Source organism: Ipomoea nil, unplaced genomic scaffold (genome assembly GCF_001879475.1).
Source record: "Ipomoea nil cultivar Tokyo-kokei standard unplaced genomic scaffold, Asagao_1.1 scaffold1721, whole genome shotgun sequence".
NCBI lineage: Eukaryota > Viridiplantae > Streptophyta > Magnoliopsida > Solanales > Convolvulaceae > Ipomoea > Ipomoea nil.
The window spans coordinates 564,779-578,264 of record NW_017618149.1 but is presented as its reverse complement, the minus strand read 5'-3'; the positions used below and the strand labels follow the sequence as shown (position 1 = coordinate 578,264).

General features: G+C 34.6%; 1 long non-coding RNA gene across 1 annotated transcript; it reads left to right on the top strand.

Moving 5' to 3' along the window:
- The first annotated feature begins 5,447 nt into the window (after positions 1–5,447).
- LOC109191879 lies at positions 5,448–12,626 on the top strand. The gene is made up of 3 exons (XR_002056007.1): positions 5,448–5,521; positions 6,281–6,398; positions 12,614–12,626. It is a non-coding gene; the product is annotated as an uncharacterized LOC109191879 (long non-coding RNA).
- Positions 12,627–13,486: the final 860 nt, after the last annotated feature.

Below are 13,486 nucleotides of genomic sequence, written 5' to 3'. Positions count from 1 at the left end.
TTCGTGAAGCCACGCTTTTTCCTCTCCGCATTACACATTATTCTGCCATGTTTTACCAGCCAAATGAAAGTTCGAAACTTACTTGGCACCTATAAACTCCAAACCTTTTCCCAGCCAATTCTTTCTTCCGTGTTTCTCTTCCGGTTCCCATTTTGTAGCCAGAATTAGTAGTAAACATATTTGTTTCACTTTGTTTCCAGCCCAACATATCCCTTTTCACGTTGTCTTGCAGTAACACATAGGCTGCTAGTTGGTTCCTTTTATCATGGTGAAGATCATTTCCTACACGGTTCCAATTCCACGTTCCATTTTCTTCCCAAAGATCCGCCACTTTCAAGCTTTCCTCATCCTTGTTTAAAGGGCCAATTGCCCAGCATCGGAGATTCGAATCTCCTAACCAACAGTCAGTCCAGAATAGGGTATCTTTCCCATTTATAACAATCTTTTTCGACCCCTCTTCAAGAATTTTGGCCGAAGCACAAATTCCTTTCCAAAGATTTGAGTTATTTCTCCTCCTTTTCATTGTTGCAATGCAAGCTCCTTCCTTCATGTATTTCTTAGTAAGCACCTTAGCTCACGTCGTCTCTTGTTCCTTTAAAATTCTCCAACCCATCTTTGCCAAAAGAGTCTCATTCATATGGCGCATGGATTTTATTCCTAGACCGCCTCCCTCTTTTGGTTGTGTCACAATCTCCCAGTTCACGAGGCTTGTTTTCCTTGTTTGACCATCCCCGCCCCAAAGGAAGCTGCGAGTTTGTTTGTTAATTGCATCACAGATTCCCTTCGGGATGTACCGTCTGCATGGCATATGAAGGGATAGCGTTAATAACCGATTAAATAAGAACTTGTCTACCTTCAAGGGTTAGATGTCTCGACATCCAGCCCTCCAACCGTCCTCGAACTCTTTCCAGGATGCCTTTGCAGTGATCCGTTGTAATTCGTCCATGAAGATATGGAACTCCAAGATATCTCCCAAGATCATCAGTTATCGGGATTCCAGCGATAGTCGCTAGATTTTCAGCCTCATTCCTGTTCATATTATTAGAAAAGAAAACATTAGATTTTTGTTTATTAACTTTCTGACCAGAGGCCATGCAGAACATGTCAAGACAATTCATGATAGTTCGCATTTGGTCCTCATTAGCTTCGGCAAACAGGACCATGTCATCCGCAAAAAAAAAAAGATAGGATATAGTAGGGCCTTCTTTGTTCACTTCTATTCCTTTCCAAAGGCCTTGGGCCACCGCATCATTTATGATATGGCCCAATTTTTCAATACACAAAACAAAAAGATAAGGGGAAATAGGGTCTCCCTGTCTTATTCCTCTTTGAGGTTTAAAAACCTCAAGATTTTCTCCCTCCCAAAGAGCAGACATTGTAGGTGATTCCACACACTTCATTATGTTGCGGACCCAATCATTGTTTAAACCAATATCCTGCAACGTTTTCCGAATGAAATCCCAACTCAAACGGTCGTACGCTTTTTCCATATCAATCTTCAACACCATGTACTTTTTCTTACTTTTGGTGGTTCTAATCGTATGGAGAACTTCCTGATAAATCACGATATTATCAGTTATCTGACGCTCTGAAACAAAGCTGCTTTGGTTCGGGCAAATAAGATACGGCATGAGAGTCTTGATTCTATTCGTCATCACCTTAGTAATCAGTTTGTACGCCACATTACAAAGGCTGATCGGGCGCAGCTGGCTGACCTTTTCAGGGTTCTTTACCTTAGGAATTAGGACAATATTGGTGTGATTAATCCCCTCAGGTAGGTTACCGCTATCGAAAAGATCCTTAACCAGCTTCACTAGATCAATTTCAAAGGTATTCCATGAATTTTGATAGAAAAGAGGAATATAGCCATCAGGGCCCGGAGCTTTAAGGGGAGCCATAGCGTTCAGAGCCACTTTCACCTCATCCATCTCCACTACTCAAGTACTCAACTACTCAAATACTCAGTAATCAGCATTCAGCATTCATTCATTCCTCCTCTTCCTGCTCAATTATAAAATCATTAAAGCCAATAAAGACAAAGAGAACTACACGTCTACATATCAACTCAAGTTAATAAAAAAAAAAGGCTCAGATTGCTTTTTTTTTCATATCATGTTAGAGTTGGGGGCAAATTGCTTCATGAGTTTTGTCTCAGAGCAACATACCAAACTCTCAAAGTCCTTTTAATTTAGACAAATGGTGGAAGCATCATCATAGCCATAAGAAACACAAACTAAATGAGATTATGAGAGAAAGGGAAGTGATATACCAGAATTTCAGAGAAGGCATAATACCAGAGATCTAACTGAGTAAGGGCAGCAACATTTACAAAAAAGTTACCAAGCCATTTAGCAATTAGCAGTTCTGGAATCTTACCTGAGTTGCCTCAAAGAGTCCACACATTTAGCCATCAAACTTGTAATTTCTATATTTGTGTTAAATATTGTGTCTATATAATATTTCAGAATGATTCTGTTTGAGTGATTGACTTAGCACTGTCGTAGATCAGTGAAAAGTCTTGGTGCGGAAATTAAATCAAACAGAAGTAAAAGCACATAGTATTGTTTACCCAGTTCGATACAACAGTATCTACGTCTGGGGACCACCATCAGTGAGTCCAATCCACTATCTCAACAGCAAATCAAACAGACGGTAAGAGAAAACCTTCTCACCCAATGTGTGCTACACACCACACGGTAATACCCAATCTTTTGAAAGTTATAGAGGATTGTCAAGCTCGGAGATCCGTGCTTCAACGTCCAAAGTCCCTTTGGAGATCCGTGTTGTTGCTGTCCGTCTCGCTGACCCACTCACCACTGTTCCCACAGTTGTATGGAATACGGTCCACTGATTTAAGCTCTGTAGAAATTCTTCCCAAGAGTCTTGTTAAACTCAGATCATCAATGGTGTCTTGAGAAGATGATAACTCAAAGTATTTTCTTTGTAATTCGTGGAGAGAGAATTTTTGGCATTCAAATCTTGAAAGATATTTCTTGTAAAGCTCCTCTCTATTTTTTCTCTCTCACCTTTTTCCCATGTAAACAACTAGTATATATAATACTTTGAGACTTGGATGACAATTAATCTTCTAGGGCTTCCTTGTAGACCAAAATTACTTGCCATTTTTCCTTTTTGCCAATTCTGACTTCATCAAGAATGGTTTCTAAAACATCAATATGGTAACTACTCTGCTGGTCATAAAGGCTGCGAAATCAACTGCTAATTTCCAAAACCCGACTGGCGTAGTGACTGTTCCGCAAGATCATCGCTCAGTGACTGTAACAGACACGACTTGACCTAGCTAGTTTTGCCATAATAATTTTGCCAATTACAAGTTGGGGTTTAACAAAATTTAAACACTAACAAAACTAAACAGAAAGGAGTGTTATATAAACTAATAAATTATAAAAGTATTACAGCAATTGTTTGGAGCGTTCCAACAGTACTTAGTGAAGAACCAGCAGCTCCAGTGGACAATTCTGCACAAAAAGAAAAAACAAAAAAGAGTTTAGAAATTGTAACAATTAACAATTTATAAAGTTGAAACCTAGAAAGTTAAAAAATAGAAAGAGTACCAATATTTTCCAGGAGAACTAGGTCTTCAACTTCACTCTTCAAGCAATCAACACAGGGACACTGGACACAGGGGCTTCCACCAAGGCTTCGCTGGCTTGAGAGTTGAGGCTTCCACCACGGCTCAAGAGTAGGGTTGTGCAGAACGACAGAACCCTCGAAGCCTCTGAGAGACTGAGACTAGTTGAGAAACTTAGAGAAGACAAGAGAGTGAAGAGACTAACTGGCTAACCCTAGTCTGAGTCTCTGAGACTCTGAGAGTGAGAGAGTGAGAGAGAAGTAGAGAAGAGAACTGCGGCTGCGCAGCTGAATAATGAAGCAACCCTAGCGTATATAATGCATATATATATATATATATATATATATATATATATATATATATATATATCACTGCTGGAATTCAGCGTTTTTCCGACCACCCAAAATATTGGTCGCAAAAAATGATTTTTTTCCATTTTTACAACGGAGGGTCACAATGCTCGGAAAGTGGTCGGAATTTCCGGTGCTTCCGACCACTTTTTATATAGTGGTCGGAAGCGTTTCAGTAATTCTAATTTTTCAAATTAGAGTGCATTTTTGACCACCTTAGTTGTCGGAAGTTCCGACCACCCTCGTATTGTGGTCGGACTTATTATTTTTTTCTCTAAAAAGATATATATATATATATATATATATATATATATATATATATATATATATATATATATATTTGGTTCAATGGTATGAATATCACATGATTTATCTTTTTATCATGGACTATTTCACTCATATTCTTTTTTTCTTTTTTCTTTTTCGATTTTAACCATTCACGATGCATAGAGTTTACTACTAGATATCATCTCACCATTCTTGATATGAAAACATTTTCTAACTCAAACTCTTTAAAATCTTTATTTTTGATAGACTCTACAATCCTAGTTCTATTGAGTTTCATAATCCTACATAATATATTGTATATCATTGTGTATTGTACTGCGTATTATTTTATCACATAATACTGTTATGAATATTTTCTATTATATTTTGATGATACCAAATTTAGGAGTTTCAACCCCAAATTCTTTTTATTTCATAGACTTAGGATAAGCCTACTCAACATTTGAATCTTAACCGAATAGTCAATCGAGTGGCTTATACTCGACGAGTCAATCTCTGAACGAACACTCGAGGAGTCAATCTCAATGCCGAGCCGAGGAGTAAACCGAGGGGTTAACTCTCAAACAAAAGAAGGACAACGAGCAAGATCGATGAGGATTGGTTATCTGTGATAAACATTAACAATAAAGAAATATAAAGTATATATGTTACAATAGAAGAGCCCTACTATAAGTTTACTAACTCAGTCCTAATACTCCCCCTCAAGCTCAACATGCCAAAGCAACAACATTGAGCTTGCTCCTAAGAAACATAAAACGGAAATTCAGCAAAGGTTTAGTAAAAACATCTGCTAGCGGATCCTTAATAGAAATAAAGTGAACTGCAGCTCCTTCTTCGCCACTTTATCCCGAACAAAATGGTAGTCGATCTCCAATTGCTTCGTGCGAGCATGAAACACCGAATTAGCAACGTAACCAACACCGGCGTAGTAATGGCATTGCAATCAACCACCGACGATAAAGGAATACCGAGTATATATGTTACAATAGTCGAGTCCTACTATAAGTCTACTAACTCAGCCCTAATATGATAAATCCGAGGGGCAGTATAATCAGAGACGAATGACTACAGAAGATTCAAAGACGAATACTTTCAAGACACGGTAAAAATTACTAAATTAATTAATATTTATTCTAATTAGTGTTTGATATGTGTTAAATTATTTAGATGTGTCTAAAATCATTAAAAATTAAATTATTTAGATATGCCTAGACGACCTCGCCGCTCGCTTCTGCCATTCCAGCTTGCCGTCGCCATTCCACTACTCGCCCAACTCCGCAGTAACATTAGGGTTAGCCCCTTTACTCCCTCCTTTTAATCGCAATTTACTCCCGAATATATGTAGTCGCGGCTGCAATGTTATGCATTTATGTTGTTAATTTTTATTTTATTGACCAAGTATATTATCCTCTGCAAAAGTGTGAATGCAAGGTTTTGAATTTTTTTAAAATTCCTCCTTTTAGTTGTTCCTTGGACTGTGGTTATGCCCCATCATAGTTTTTTTTTTTTTTTTTTGTGTTTTAATTTCAAATTTGACAAAATATTGGATTAGGTGGCTAATTGGGTTCAAATTGGATAGTGCATTGATTGCATTCACTCTGCTGTGTTGAATCTTTAATGCATTTTAGTATTGATGGAATGCTATTGAAGGCTTCCTTCTTGAGATTGGTGTGATGTAGTTTACTGTGTATGTATTTGGTGTATTGCTTACATCTGTGAACAAGATAAGTGCAGCTTATGTATGCTTTAGTTATATGCCCAAATTTTTATTATTTATCAGCTTATGGTACAGAAAAACTTATTAAGCATGCACTGAGTATCAAATTTTCCATTTCTGTTTAGCAACAGTAATGTTTTCATTGACTCATTCACTTGTCTGCCTGAGTGCACTATGAAATATGGAAAAGAAAGGAAAGATAAAAAATGTTGTTACCCTTTGGTGCCTGCTCTTTCTCTGTATCACATTTCCAAATTATCATGGTCGTTGTAATCAACTGGATTTCTAGAATAGTTTGAAACTTCCACAAATAAAAAGTTGTGCATATTGTAGGTACCATATTGCCGGAAGTATGGGTGTATTCTATGATCGTGAACCATATGTCAATGCTGATGCTGCACATGTAACTCGATTTCTAGGCTTAGCATCTGTTGGAAATAAAGAAAAACAGGTTCTGACATTGCTTCATAGCCTTTCTTTTTCCTGTTTTTAATTCTGTTTCATTCTTTTTCTTTGATTTTGACATGCTTATATTTCCACTTTGTAAATTATTTTATATCCTTTTTAGGTGATTATACTTGTTGATAAATTTATTCGGTAATAAATATTTCTCTGATCTAAGCAATTTCATAAAACTTATAGTTTTGGACTAGTGAGGATATAAGTGGTGTTTAATACTTTTGTATGCTGGAGTATAACTTCTATCAATAATTGTTCTGAAGCCCTTCTGAAGCAAATCAGATCATACCAAGTATTACTTAAGCTCTGTTTTTATAATCCAATCATTACAAGTAAACTCCTTAGAGAATTTCTTAGAGCTGATATATTTTAATCAACTAATCTTCCAACATCCGAACCCTAAATGTCCACATAAATTTTCCAAGAAATGGACACATCTATGAATGTGAAGCTTAGTTTCAAATAATGAATTTGTTCCTTTACTTATTTTAATGTCAGATTGAAGGGTCTTCACCTTGCTTGTTCTGTCTAGATATTGAAGCATTGCTCTTTTAGTGCCCACTTGAATCATTTATGTGCTCACTTTCTCTTCGCCTACTCAGGGATCTGTATTGAGAGCATTCACCAATCTGAAAATAAGAAGTCCAACATGTTAGAACTGCTATTGATGAAGCTTGCTAAAGGAAGAGAATAAGTAGATGAAGGAAAAATTGACATGGTTGGAAGTTCAATTTGTTGCATTTAGTGGTGCAAATCAACCATTGGATCCAACCGGTAGCCATGAAAATAGTGGTGTTGGGTTAGATGATCTAAAGCAATAGATCCAAGATTATAACTTTTTTGTGATGTAGGAAATAGCTTCATTGTATTAGCATTTTAGAATTAGAAACTAATTTTTTGAAGGTGGATATTAGAATTGCAACCTTATGTGTAATTAAATTTGCTATTGAAATGTATAATATTTGTGTTATGAAATTATTAGTTTAAAAAATTTGATAAAGCAGTGGATAATTTGTAGGACAATAGTAATATAAATTGTAAATTATTAAAAAAAAAATTATTTATTAATTTCCGACCACCAGTGGTCGGAAATCTGGAACAAGAACATTCTTGTGCCCAGATTTCCGACTACTGGGTTGTCGGAATTTCCGACCATAGGAGGTCGGAAATCTGAATCTGTCCAATTGTTGGGCTCGTCGTTTGAGTCCGGCGACTATAAAAATGTGGTCGTTATTTCCGACCACTTTCTCCAGTGGTCGGAATTAGCGACGGGGCATTTTCCGACTGCCCATTTTGGTCCCGACCCAATTTAGGCTGTTTCCGACCACTTTTGGGTGGTCGGAAATCAGCTGATTTCCAGCAGTGTATATATATATATATATATATATATATATATATATATATATATATATATATATATAGGGTTCGCTTCAAGTAAGAACCCATCCTTAGGTAGGAACTTAAGAACTAATCCAAGCCAATCATTTTTTCCTAATCAATGGTCAAGATTATATTTGTATTTAATGTCCAGATTAAAAAATAATAATAATAAAGGATATTAATGTAATTTTGTATGGCAACCAAATAAAAGGAAATATTATAATGTGATTCTTTCCATGATTTTAGGTGGCGAAAAAAGTAAGAATTCTTTTGGAGTTGTGAATCAATATCCCAATCGTTTCCTCCCAGAAGAAAAAAAATGTTTCTTTCTTTTTTATTGTTAATGGCGACATTCATGTACGAAACTAAAAGTTATGTAAATTCACACATGTTTTCTTCTACCTAGTTTGGGGTAATAATGAGGCACCAAATTAAGTTTGATCAACTCCCCCTACATTTGGGAGGATTGATGTGAAAAGACATTAAATATGTTGGTATGCACATGGGTTGAACTCTGTGTGCCATAATGTGTAATTATTATGACAAAATGAATTCATGGACAACGGGTTAATGTGATAGAATAGAATGTGCACTTAGGTTAAACTGTGTATGCCGTAATGTGCATAATTAGTGTGTGTGTGAAAAGACTTTAAACAAGTTGGTGTGCACTTGGGTTAAACTGTGTGTGTCATAATGTGCAATAATACTAACAAAATGAATTCACGAAAACTAGATTGATGTGATAGACTATGGTGAGCATTTGGGTTAAACTGTGCGTGCCATATCGAAACAAGTTGGTGTGCACTTGGGTTGATAGATTATGGTGTGCATTTGGGTTACACCGTGTCTACCATAATTTGCAGAATTAGTTCAAGTATGAAAAGAAGTTAAACATTTTGGTGTGCACTTGGATTGTGTTGTGTGAGCCATAATGTGCAAAAATACTAAAAGAATGAATTCACAAAAACTAAATTGATGTTAAAGACAATGTTGTGCACTTGGATTAAAATGCATGTGCCATAATGTAAATAATGAGTGTGTGGATGAAAAGACGTAAAACAAGTTGGCGTGCACTTGGGTTGAACTGTGTGCACTTTGGTTAATAGATTAGGGTGTGCACTTGGGTTGCTATGTGCACTTGAGTTACACTGTGTGTGCCATAATTTGCAGAATTAATTTCTATATGAAAAGATGTTACACATTTTGGTGTGCACTTGGATTGTGTTGTGTGTGCACTTAGATAGAATTGTCTGTGCACATAGATAGAATTGTGTGTGCACTTGGGTTAACGAGTTTGTGTCATGATGCTCATGAAAACTGATATACGAAATACCGTGTGTACTTAGGTTAGCGAATATTTGCATGCCCCTGTATACAACTGTGCATGCACCAATACCCCCTAAACGTGTTTAACAGTAAACATGTGACTAACGTTAATGATCAATCACTGATTTGAGAATAGATACCTGGGGTACACTCAAAATTTTATTTTATTTCTTTTAAAGAAAAACTATGTCATCCTATGAACAATAACGTGTTTGTATCTAAATTCATCAAACAATTAACATAGTACATCATAAACATTATGGTAATTCTAGAAATGATAAAATAAAGGGTTGATTATAAAGTAGAAGCAAAATGTAAAGTGTGGGGAGGGTGACATGATGTTAATGTGTTTTGGCTGCATGCGGGAAAAACAACATGTGTTTACCCAGGCTTGGCATTTCCTTTGTTGCAATCCTATCTACCTGCTATGCATGGTGGAATTCAAACCCTGTGCTTCAAACGCTCAACGGTGGTGGTCCGCCATCGGCAAACTCTCGCAATTTGAAATGGCAAAACCTGGATATATAAATTATAATATTATACTTGAGATCAGCATCATTGGGCAAATAATATACTTTACTGTTGTCCCAGCATCAGGAATGCCAAATTTCAACTCTCTTATTTACAACACTTCCTTTATGGCTATGAGTACAGGGAGAACTATTCTTTCACACTTTATCAGGGTAAATATGGCATTATTTTGACTAATCCAAATATAAAAGAGAGCAATTAATACAAAAGCTCACAAGGAAAGAAATCATTTAATGTACAAAAAGCAAACAAAAATGCAAGACTTTACAAGAGTTAATGATTTATGTTTTCGTGGGACTCCAATAGAGACCTTTGCTTAGATTTCACCTATCCCAATATAAAATCAAACTAATACCTTGGTGCAGTATGGAGGAAGCTTCAAGTAATTGGCACAAGTCATCACACTAGGTAGGTCCACATTTGCAAATTCGGATGCGGCATTACCACTGATGTGTTTTCCGTGGATGAAGAATGTTGTTTGATAATCCAAAAAATAGCCAATCAAGCACTTAAAAAAGAAAAGAAAAAAAAACACAACAGAGAGAAAAATCCATGTTGAAGATTATATTGGAATATGCAGGCATATACCTTCCTCACAATTGTTAACTTCAGATTCAACACTTCAAATTGAAGAAAGCGAATGGCGACAGGGCGTGAATCGGATTGAGAACAAAAGCAGGGAAAACGAAGGACTCCTATTCAATTCCAAACTGATGTCTGAATGAGAGGAAAACAGAAGCAGCGTAAGCCGAAAATTATGCACTCACATCCCAGATCTGCGGTTAAAAATCCTAAACTACCCCTAATTGCCGTTAATAAAATCCCTCTAACGTAAAATAACCTATTAAAACTATTAAAAATATAAACCATTGATTAATCAAGATAAAAGGCTAAGATTAGTTCCTATGTTCCTACCTAAAGATGGGTTCTTATATAATTGTAATTCTATATATATATATATATATATATATATATAATTCCTACACGACGTCGTATTATTTATATACATATAATAATCATATTCATTAAGGATGAATTAGGAAATCTTAAGGAAAAATTAAAATCTGATCAATCTGAGCCATTCATTTGATTAAAAAATTTGACCATCATTTTTTAACCCATTATAGGCCTAACTCTCTTTGGCTCTTATTAGTATATATAATAGATAATAATAATCAGTCAATTAGAATATAAAAATCTATACTATTATTAAAAATAAAATTCTCCTTTATCGCATTCCCGCCAAACACTTCCGTCCAAACAATAGAAAAGAAATAATCTATACTTCTATACTATATATAAAAACAAAATCCTGAACTTTAACTTCCCGCCCAAATCCTAAAAAATCTCTCTTTCTAATAAAATATATTGATTTCTAGTTTTCAATTCGTACAATAATTCTGCGTGAAAATTCTATTCTAATATTATAAAATAGTATAATACAATTCGTAATACAATCTATACTATCTATCTATACTATACTATATATAAAAACAAAATGCTGAACTTTAACTTCCCGCCCAAATCCTAGAAAATCTCTCTTTCTAATAAAATATATTAATTTATACTTTCCCATTCGTACTATAATTCTGGGTTAAAATTCTATTCTAATATTATAAAATAGTGTAATACAATTTATACTATATATAAAAACAAAATCCTGAACTTTAACTTCCCGCCCAAATCCTAAAAAATCTCTCTTTCTAATAAAATATATTAATTTCTACTTTTCAATTCGTACAATAATTGTGGGTGAAAATTATATTCTAATATTATAAAATAGTGTAATACAATTTGTAATACAATCTATACTATATATAAAAACAAAATCTTGAACTTTAACTTCCCGCCCAAATCCTAAAAAAATCTCTCTTTCTAATAAAATATATTGATTTATACTTTCACATTCGAAGTATAATTCTGGGTTTATTATATATAAAAAACAAAATCCTGAGCTTTAACTTCCCGCCTAAATCCTAAAAAATCTCTCTTTCTAATAAAATATATTGAAAGGTGTGAGGTGGAGGAGAGAGGAGAGATGAGAGACGAGAGAGAGGGGAGAGTGTGTTGCAGACTTGCAGGAGCTGTGGTTCTTTGTCCCCTTATGTGGGTATTTTTTTCTTTTTCTTTTGCTAAAATTTGTTTTTTGTTTTTTATTTTTATTTTTTAACCTCCTTCCCTAATTTTATCTTTCCTAATCACACCTATAAAAACTACCCCAATATCCTCACTATTGAGGATGCCTAAAGGCAATAAAAGAAATCCACGTCACAACAATTGAATGGTGAAAAATTCACTTTGCAATTAATTAAGAGACGAAAAATTGTGATAATATATTCAAATAATATACTTTCCTATTCGTACTATAATGTGGGTTAAAATTCTATTCTAATATTATAAAATAGTGTAATACAATTCGTAATACAATCTATCTATACTATATATAAAAAAACAAAATCCTGAACTTTAACTTCCCACCAAAATCATAAAAAATCTCTCTTTCTAATAAAATATATTGATTTATACTTTATCATTTGTACTATAATTCTGGGTTAAAATTCTATTCTAATATTATAAAACAGTGTAATACAATTCGTAATACAATCTATCTATACTATATATAAAAACAAAACCCTGAACTTTAACTCCCCGTCCAAATCCTAAAAAATCTCTCTTTCTAATAAAATATAGGAATAAGGTCCAAATTGGTCCCTAAACAAAACGTGAAAGTGCAATTTGGTCCCTGAACGTAAAAGAAGTGCAATTACCCCCTCAACATCTCAAATATGTGCAATTTGACCTGATAGCAGGTTAACATCCCATCCAACCGGTAATATGATGATGTGTATGCTGACTTGGCATTTTTTTTTAATTTCCTTTTATTTCCTTTTCTTCCATTCACCGTGTATTAAGGCAAAGCTTCAATAGAAATTCCCAAACCACGCATCAAAATTCCCAAACCTGCATCAGAAATTCCATTCATCGTGTACCTGCATAAGAAATTCCATTCACCGTGTACCTGCATCAGAAATTCCCAAACCACGCCCGTGAAAGCTATTAACTTGTTCGTTGTTAATATAACTATGTAAAATTGAATATTTTTTCATGAAATTTATCCTGCTTGTAAATTTGAGAGAAGATATCGATGGTGGAATATTACAACTGCTAGAGTTAGTTGTTTTGTAAAGAAGAAGACAAAAGAATGAAATAAAACAAATGCCAAGTCATCATCCACGTCACACATGCAACCTGCTAGATGGGATGTTAACCTGCTATCAGGTCAAATTGCACATATTTGAAGTGTTGAGGGGGGTAATTGCACTTTTTTTTATGTTTAGGGACCTAATTGCACTTTCACGTTTTGTTCAGGGGCCAATTTGGACCTTATTCCTAAAATATATTGATTTATACTTTCCCATTCGTACTATAATTCTGCGTTAAAATTATATTATAATATTATAAAATAGTCTAATACAATTCGTATTATAATATATACTATATATAAAAACAAAATCATGAACTTTAACTTCCTGTCCAATTCCTAAAAAATCTCTCTTTCTAATAAAATATATTGATTTCTACTTCTCCATTCGTACAATAATTCTGGGTTGAAATTCTATTCTAATATTATAAAATAGTGTAATACTATTCCTATTCTAATCTATATCCATACTATATATCAGGAATCGGCCTCCTTCGCGGCCGCCTAGCCGGCTGAACCGGCGATTAATTTTTTTTTTTTTTTTTTTTTTTTAAGTTTTAAAGTGTCAAAAGTTCGACAAGGCATAACTTTTGACTCAGTTGTCCGTTTTGGACTAATTTTTTTTGAAATCGCGTATTTTT